Below are 9,425 nucleotides of genomic sequence, written 5' to 3'. Positions count from 1 at the left end.
GTTTACTTTTATATGTTAGTCAAAAAATCCCCTCTCTAGTTGTACAAGATGATTTTTATTTGGTTTACAACATCCCGCTGATAAAATGATAGCTGTAATTATTTCCCTTAGCGGTATCCCAATAAACATCTGTAATATTTAAGCTGTTCGGAGTGATATTTCTGTACTAGTCGTTCATCCAATGTATGTCATTTTTTTTCTGAAAACATATTCTTACTGACAGAGCCACTATGTTTCATGCAGAACATACTATTCTCTCTAATTTATACATTTCTGCAGCCAGTGAATGATTTTACCATACATTGTATTTTTTAGTTTTAAGTTTTATACTGTTTCATTTTGACAGTTGTCTTACAATGTATGTACTGTTTTTTTTCTTTTATGGCTTTATGGCTATGGATTTAGTAGAATAATTTAACATCATGAATCAGTAATATCAGCTGTTCTTAGTGAACTAGTTTGTTCTTTTGAGTGTACATTCAGTCAAAAGCTAAACTCCAAGTACAATTGATAATAAAAATTATTATCATTGACTTATATAGCAATATCACCTACCGTGGTGCTGTACAGTACAACATAATAGATGTAACAAGGAAGGGCAGTACAGGTAAAAGCACACATTTAAAGAGCAAACAGAGTAAAACAAATTAATAGTAATAGACATCTGACCCTATGCTTGGGCAGACATCTGACCCTATGCTAGACAATTGAGATCTGCTCATCTAGTAGAGCTTGTTCCCCTCTTGTGGACTATATTAACTCATATATCCTGCAAACACTGCCAGTCTGGTCCTTGCTGCTTCCCCTTCAAAACTATTCTGATACAGCATTGCCCGGTCATGTTTGTTAGGCCCCTTTCGGACTTAAACTTAGCAGCAGTTGCCTAACATAAGGCCGCTTAACAGTCTGTAAAAAACCACTCCCTCTAACAATGAGCTATGCATGTGCACCACAGTGTACATTCTAAAGAAACAGGCAACTAAAATATTTTTATTTAATAAATATCTTTGAAATAAAGAACCTGTCTTCCGAAAATTTGTATATTTTGTAATTTTTTTAAGTAAAGTTCAACTTAATCTCAACTTCTTAACGTTTGCTATAACTATCAGCAATACACTGCATGCCAATAAATTGGTTTAGGATGACTGTATTGTAAATAAACTCAGGGCAGCTACTGTGAATCCCAGCTACTGTGCTAGAACTGTAAACCACTGCACCACAGAAAATGGTGGTTGTAGCCAAAATGATGTGAGAGGGACTTGGATGGATATGGATGAATAGTACTCCAATCTGCTCTATGTAAAAATTGTAAGTACAAAGGTAAGGAGTGCGTAAATGTGCAGAGCTCAGGGGTCAGGAGTGCTTACTACACAAAGTGAAGGGGTGAAAAACATGCTATACCATGTCCGAACAAAAAAAAAACAAAAAAAGTATAAAAATTAAAAAATACGATAACAGCAACGTTATAGATTCCCCTCAAATCTTATTCCTGCTGCAAAATTCTTAGTTCCCTGGCAGCAGAAAATATTGTTGCTGAATTAACTGAATTGTTTCCCCCTTATCTTTAGCATTTAGTAATTTTAAAAGTAAAGTTTACTTTGAATACCTAATCCTGCACTGATGCTTTTCACATGAATGAAGAATTGAAGTGAATACTCACACAATTTAATATGTGAACATTCTCTACTGGTATAGTAAATCAGACCTATGCTTCAAACTGCCATAGATCAACAAAGACCAACTATACCCAGTGTTGTAAGTACATTCGGTACTACTAGCACTGAGGTAGTAGTATACCTTTCCTGCTTGACTCATTTGCATGTGATTTCCACAGAAAATTAAATACTTTTCAAGCCTTTTTGTAAACTGCCCTCAATCTCCAAGGATTTTAAAGATATATCTCTAAAATTATCCTTGATTTTGAGCATTGGTCCCATTGATAAAATTCTTTGACAAGCTGCTGCTGCTGGTCCTTACAGCCAGTAACGTTTTATCAGTGTAATACACTAATGGGTAAAATGAGTTTACATATATTTTTTTTTTTTATTTAATTAAAATTTAGTTTACTGTGAGCAATTTGATGTGAGTGTTTAGGTAAAGGATTAAGGCATTGGTAGGGTTGGGGCATTACCATACCATGGCCTGTACCTTGCACAGCATTAGATGTATCCACACTCAGGACTTGTATTCATGTAAAAGATATCTTTTATTTCAATGTTTTAAAATTGGTAGTGTCGTCATAGCAAAGTTTTCTAGCTTAAGATACAAAAGAGCTATTTTGTATGTAATTACAAGTCTAAGTGCGTATGGATTGTGGATTGAATTTATCACCAAGATTGCATTGGTTGCCCTTACACTTTAAGTTGTATGGTCCTATTGTATAATGGCCGTAGATAAAGCCTCTAGCATGGACCTGACTTTACAGGGTCCTGAGAAAAAAAGGACCCTGTAAATCAGCGCTGTCCTACTTCATGGGAGTCGAGGGACATATTTTTGATCCTTTATTATGCAAGGTCAGCTACATTAGTGAGCTCTCATGGCACCAAAATTGGTAAAAATTACCTCCAGTAAAATTCCACCACTGCAACCCTGTTTGGTCCTAAACAACAGCAATCATACACACAGGAATTTTTTTCTCAAATGCTTTTTACACAAATAACATTAAATAAATACATAAATAAATGCATAATAAATAAATAAATAAATACACAACATTAAGACACAACACTCCAGCTATTTCAAATGAGATTTCAGCAGTTTAGCTCAAAATCAAACTTATTTACTATTATTTATAGACCTTCCAGTCATAATGAAATGCAGTTCTACAAAGATTCTCCTCCTCTCTCTGCAAACACATTCACCAAATGTATGAAATACTAAGACAGTACAAATATAACATTCCCTTGATGTTCACAAGAGTGCTTGAGTCTTGAAAAATTATACGCTGTGTCTCTGAATTAAGGGCATTGTAGCTTTAATGTAAATGAATGTAATAAATACTGCCCATTTTCTCCTCTCCTTACGGTACCTATGATTTGGGCCAATCTATTAGCAGGTGGCTGTATCGTAAAGGCACTGTTTTTTACTGCTTGGATACCCAAATGATTAAATGCAGCATCATGAGGGAACCTGAGTATACATGTAAACTAGAATAAATAATTACACACTGAAAAAGATTTGCTTGCAAGCTGAAAATGTGATTTACAGGAGTTACGAGAGAGCAAAAAAACTGGGTATAAACTACAAAAGTCAACTGTGTAAGTTCATCTTAATTATCCAGGAAGTTGATATATTTTTGAAAGTTTTATTCCGCCTCAATTCTTTTGGAAATGCTTCAGACCAAAGATTTACATATTTTCCTTTTTTGCGTGAGATAGAGCTACAAGTCCATTCATACAATAAGGCAGTGGACATTAATATCTGCAATTTGGTGCATTAACTTTTGCATCCTATTTGAAGTTATTGGGTTGTAATGCACCTTGCAAAAAGAGACCTTACACATCACGTATACTTACCTTGCAGGGCACACTTTTCCCTGAATGGACAAGGTAATACTATTTTCTTTAAACTTCCATTTTCACTGCAAAAAAATATTCCAAACACAAGAAACATTTATGTTTATTAATTTTAACACATGGGAAATATGGGAAATGATCAATGATCATGAACCCACATATATCTGTGAAGTGACCCCAGAGATAATAACTAGCAATTTAAATAAAAAAAGAGAGTAATGGACTCCTCAATCTCATGTACTTGGGAACAGCCGACTGTTTTAACTTCAGCAGTTACACCTTAGCTCAGCCATTATCGAATCTCGGCCAGGACACTATCTGCAAAGAGTTTGCAGGTTCTCTTCATATTTGCGTGGGTTCCCTCCGAGTACTCTGGTTTCCTCCCACGTTCCAAACATTAATTGGCTCCAAAAATTGACAGACTGTATGAAAGACATATGACTATGGTAGGAATATTAGATTCTGAGCCCCTTTGAGTGACAGCTAATGAGCTAGTGACATGACTATGGACTTTGTACAGCGCTGCGTAATATGTTGGCACTATAAAAATCCTGTATAACATTATTATTATTATCAGCCATGGTTCTTCCAGAGGTATGAGTTCCTTGATTTTGGGATGAATAACTTGACATTTTGTGGTGCGAGCCAACACTACTGCAAAGTCAGCAGAGTGATACTAGAGATCATTTTTAGCTTCTTCAATGGTAACATTCAGAACACTATTGTTGGGGAAACATTCTTCCAACATCCGTTCAACTGACTGCTAATGTAATGACTTTTTTCCCACTGACACCTAAAAAAATGGTTTTAGCAGGGGTACCCTGAGACCTGAAAATAATTTTAAGGGTTCTTCTGGGGTAAAAAGTTTGACAAAGGCAGCCCTAGGCTACTGTTTTCCTTAAAATCTGTATTTGATTATAACACCAATTTATTAGAATCATTTTCATAATACAAGATATAAAAGGGCGCACAATATCCTGCAGCTGATCCTATTTGTATACGTGTTGATTACACATGTGAAACCATATATCTGTAAGTGAATGTTACGGAAAGGGCTATGGCTTGCTTGTGTATTTGTGCCATGAACAATATGATGAATAAAGAGAGCTGGGGTGGATAGACAGAAGCGCTTTGCTTGATGGCATATTGGCTTGAGGATGGTGCTAATGCTTTCTGCTGATGATTATCCTTTTGTAGAACACGCAGCTATTGTTGTACATTGCTGTACTGCCTTTATAATAAAATGCTGAGCAATCTGCATGGCAATTAATCGACATGCGATGCATCATTGTTAAAGAGAAAATAAATGTGTTTTTCCATTGTGTTGGATTTCATTTGCATTCAAGAAAGTATGACGTTTTCAGGAAATTCTGCACAAAGCGTTTCTAAAATGTAATTTACCTTTTTTTTTTTCAATATGTGCCATAGTCAAAGCACACAATGTGTTTTCCTGTTTTTTAAAAAAAATGTTCTACAATCAGCAATAATTTAGCCCTCTTTGTGCGGCTGGCCTCTGACTTGCGCGGCAGCCAGGATTTAAAGATGTAGTCACGTGTCGTTAGATTATTTAATTTTTTGCGATTAAATTGCAGTCTGGGAAGCAGAAGGCATGGCGCTGTGCTGTTAAGGTGCAAAAGAAATTCAGCGATCAATCAGCCGGGCAGAAATGTGACAATTCGCATTTGCATAAACATGTAGCCAGGGAAACGAGATACACAAAGCTAAAAGGGGGAGAAAAAAAAGAGACCTATTTTACATGATGTGCATAGAATATTTGACAGTTAAGTCTGCGAGCATCATTGGTGTGGTTAGGATTGGTACAGCTTGTTGCCATGGTTATTCTTCTCCCTACTGGCAGTGTGAAGATTGGCAGGGATAGATGTGATGAGGTTCCGCCCCTGTACTGCAACACTGCCAGATATTTCTCCTTCCCACAGATCTTTTTTTTGTATCCTTTTGTAATAGCAAATTTTTATAGATAATGTATTCTGCAAATACTTATCTATAATGCTATATGTTTCTTGCACATGTATACAATGCACACCATAGATTGCAACCATCGTTGCCTTTTCAGCCTTATCAGCCTTTTTAACTTGAAATATTTTCCGGGAACCCCCGTTATAATTCCTATATCCACAGCTATCGTACATTAATCTAAGTGGGAATAATAGCTCTTACATTGCTGGCCATTGGGAAGAATGTCATCCTCATCGGTAGTCCAGAAAGAACATTGGAGAGCTGATCTGAGAGGAACAAATTGCTCAAGGAACCCCTAGCAACCTCTGGAGGAAACCTAGGGAGAAAAACACTGCTCTAAATTATATTACTGGCTATAGCTTCATTTTACATTTTTCATTTGTCCATGTAGGGCAAAGAATAGGTGTTATCTAGTTTCCCCTCCCCAGCGCTCACCTTTTCTCACATTTCCTATGTCCCACCATCACCACCCACCTTTACCAATGGTAAATGAAGGAGGCTTGTTAGAGCTTACACAGGGGCATAGACTCCTTTCTTGACCCCATTCCAAGCACATAACACTGTGACATGGGTAAGATGGCGTGAGACACATGGCACACCCATATCATTTAGTGTTGGGTATGTCACTTTGCTCGGTGGCTGGATTTGGCAACACGAGAACAACCTTTGGAGAGGGGAGTTAGGTGACCGTATTCCTTTGCTCTGCATAGATGAATGAAGGTGTCACTTTACTAGGAAATCATTACAAGTCAGCACTGTAGCAATTAAAAAGTTACTTCTGACCACAGAAAGCATTTTCTTGAAGTAGAACTTTCACAAAAAAAATCACTTACCTTTGACTGTGAAAAGCCCTCAATCCATCCACAAGTCCCACTCTTTCCTCTTCTTTCCAACGATCACCATTCTGTCCAGCACAGCCATCTTCTATATTCTTTCTTTCAAGTTCCTCCTCAGGTGCAAGACCGCTTTCCTCCAAATGTAAAAAAAATGTGCCAATCTCACTGCACATATGTGAGAATTAAACTTTTTTACATTACAGAAAAGGAACCCTGATGATTCATCCCCGATCTTGCAATGTGTGCAGAAGGTGAAAACACTCTACTAAACAATCAACTCAGGTGATGTTACTGATGCACATTCCAAGTGTACTAGTGTAGGAAATCCTCCTTGAGAAATGACTTGCAGTAGTTGGTAGAGTGCATGCATGTTGACATGCATGACGTGCATGAGTGTAAAAAGTAAGAAATCTGCTCAATCAAGGAAAAATAAACTTTTAAAAAAAATAAGCACAACATTTGTTTAATATGCAAAGAGCATTAGAAAAAATCATTAAAGCATACAAAAAACTTACAATTTTTAATTTACATAAAAGGGTAGACAAAAAAAGGGTGCAGCACTGCCCTCTAATTCAGCACTCTTCTCTATTGCCTAGGCCAGTCAGTGTTCCAGTCCGGCCTAACGCCCCCCTAGGTATTTATTGTTGGATCCGGCCTAATTGAATTGTCGCGTTATCGCGAGTTCCCACGATATCATTGATATCAACGGGTTCCCGCACAGTAACCCCAATTACTATGGCTAAAGAGAGAAGCAACAGGCAGCTACCAGTCTCCAGAAGGTTGACCTTGAACGATGTGTCTTTAACCGCGAATGGACTTACGAATTCTTCGTCCAACACAGCAACAAAGCCCTGTGTTTAGTGTGCAACAGCACCGACAGCACTTTCAAGCGGTTGAATCTCAAGGGGCATTTTGATGCCAAGCACGCACACAGGTACAGAGACTACACCGCGGATGAGCGGAAGACTGAGGCTGCTCGCTTGCAGTCACGGTTGGAAAAAACCTTTCCTTGGACACCTTGTTTCTTCTGGCCTAGTGTGCGTTCTTGACCTCCTGAAATGGACTAGTAGTCCAAAAAGTTTGCCCACCCCTTGCCTAGGCGATCGAGAATGAATGGGGTGCAAAGCCTCCCAAAAAAAGTTGTAGGTATGTAGGTATCCCAGGAGGCTCTTGGGTACTTTTTTTTGTGAAAAGGGTAAAAAAATCCCGCTTTCACGCATAGCACAGTCAGATCAACAAGTTTTTCAGTTAAATTAAACTATACTCATTGGTGGGTGGTCAGCATCTGCTAAAATGCACAGCATGCTTGCTGATTATGGCACAGATTTACCTGTGTACAACTGCCCTGGAGCGATGACAGTTCCGGCACCTGATATTGTTGCATAAGAGCAAGTTACAAGACTTCCAAGAGGATGGTGATTCTTTTCAGCCATTGGACAGCTACTGATGATATAACTCCTGTTCATGCACAGGAGTTAAATTATTTCTGGAAGCTGGGTCCATTCATTGGCATGCGCCTTAAAGTGTTGAACCAAAAAAGTATAGAACTAAAACAAAAACCACCAGGAGCCAGGGCTTTACTTTTTTTTTACTTTTTTACTACATTGCACGTCTCTTTTGCCAATTTGCTCTACCTCCTGGTGACTTTTTTTTCATGTACTACCAAGCTATGGAAAAATTTCTGAGCCATTTGACATGATCACCATATTCATTACAACAGCAGCTTTATGTTTAGTAAGACAACATGATTACCTAAAACCATCCAAAGAGAAAAAAAAACAACCTTAAAGATGTTTTATTGGCAATGCCATAATCAGCATGCTTTGTGGTGGTCATAAGATCCCTAAAATAAAACATTAGAAATGCATGTCTTTTTTAAGGAAGAATTTAAGAAAAAGCTAAATAATTTCATAGTACTGCTTGATATTAATTAAATGTTCTAGATCTACATTATACACAGCTAATCATCACTTTTTGACTTCAGGCCATTTTAATGCTATTGTGAAATTATTTGATAACTTGAGATCTAATATTGATGCTCAAACAATCAAACAAACATATATATATATATATATATATATATATATATATTTTTATTTATGATTCTATATACATATATTTAACATAATATGTAGATCTACAGTAACTGACTCCACTGGTAAAGATCATTGCATTGTCCTTGTGTTTTATTCCCTTGAGCACACCAAGCTTCATCTTGGAAAAGTGTGATAAGGTATAAAAATGGAAATATCCTAACCAAGAATGAAATACACTTATGCAGCAATGAGCTAAAATGATTTTCTATCATTTGTGCATTAATCCTTGTTTTTTTCTGAAGCACTTAAATCCTATACCATTACAATCAAGATAAAAACAAATCAGCTGGAGGATTTCTGACATTTTATGTTTATGATAATACCTCTTCCATATTGCTGTCATTTTACTGGCAATAATTCCTACATGAAACCTGACAATGAAAGAAAAGTAATGTGCAGTCAACAACATAAGACTAAAGTAGTGCTGGACCAAAGGGAAATTTATAGGGGACATCTTAAATTAGTGGAAAATCATTGCGGTGACTTAGAAAGGCTGGCTGGCTCTCAGCCATATTTGTATTAGGCGAGAATGTTTCATTATTGAAAAAAATATATTTCCTGGTAGCAGTTTCCGAAGAATATTGGTCGATGTAGCCTTTTTTTTTTTTTACGAATTGGCATTTTACCCAGCGGTGTAAAAGCATAAAAGAAAACGTTTTAATTTTTTTAAATTTGTAGGTAACATAAAAATAAAATAATATATAAATATATAAAATAGATGAATCATAGTTGTTAAGTTTCTAATTTTTAGCATGGTACAGATTTTAGCTAACAGGGTTATTTTATATTTCAGTTATTATCATTAATATTGTCATGTATTGATATAGTGCCAACATATTACACAGCACTTGACAGAGTTCATAGTCATGTTCTATAGGTAGGTATAAGGATTGGTTATCCAGGTAGGAAGCTATAGGTAGGTTCCTAATAGTACTGTATGTGTTATGAACTCAGTGGAGTTTTATGGTTTAATAATATAATAATTTAATTTAATAATAATC

Source organism: Pyxicephalus adspersus, chromosome 6 (assembly GCF_032062135.1).
Source record: "Pyxicephalus adspersus chromosome 6, UCB_Pads_2.0, whole genome shotgun sequence".
NCBI lineage: Eukaryota > Metazoa > Chordata > Amphibia > Anura > Pyxicephalidae > Pyxicephalus > Pyxicephalus adspersus.
The sequence above is the reverse complement of the archived record's forward strand: the minus strand, read 5'-3'. Positions refer to the sequence as shown.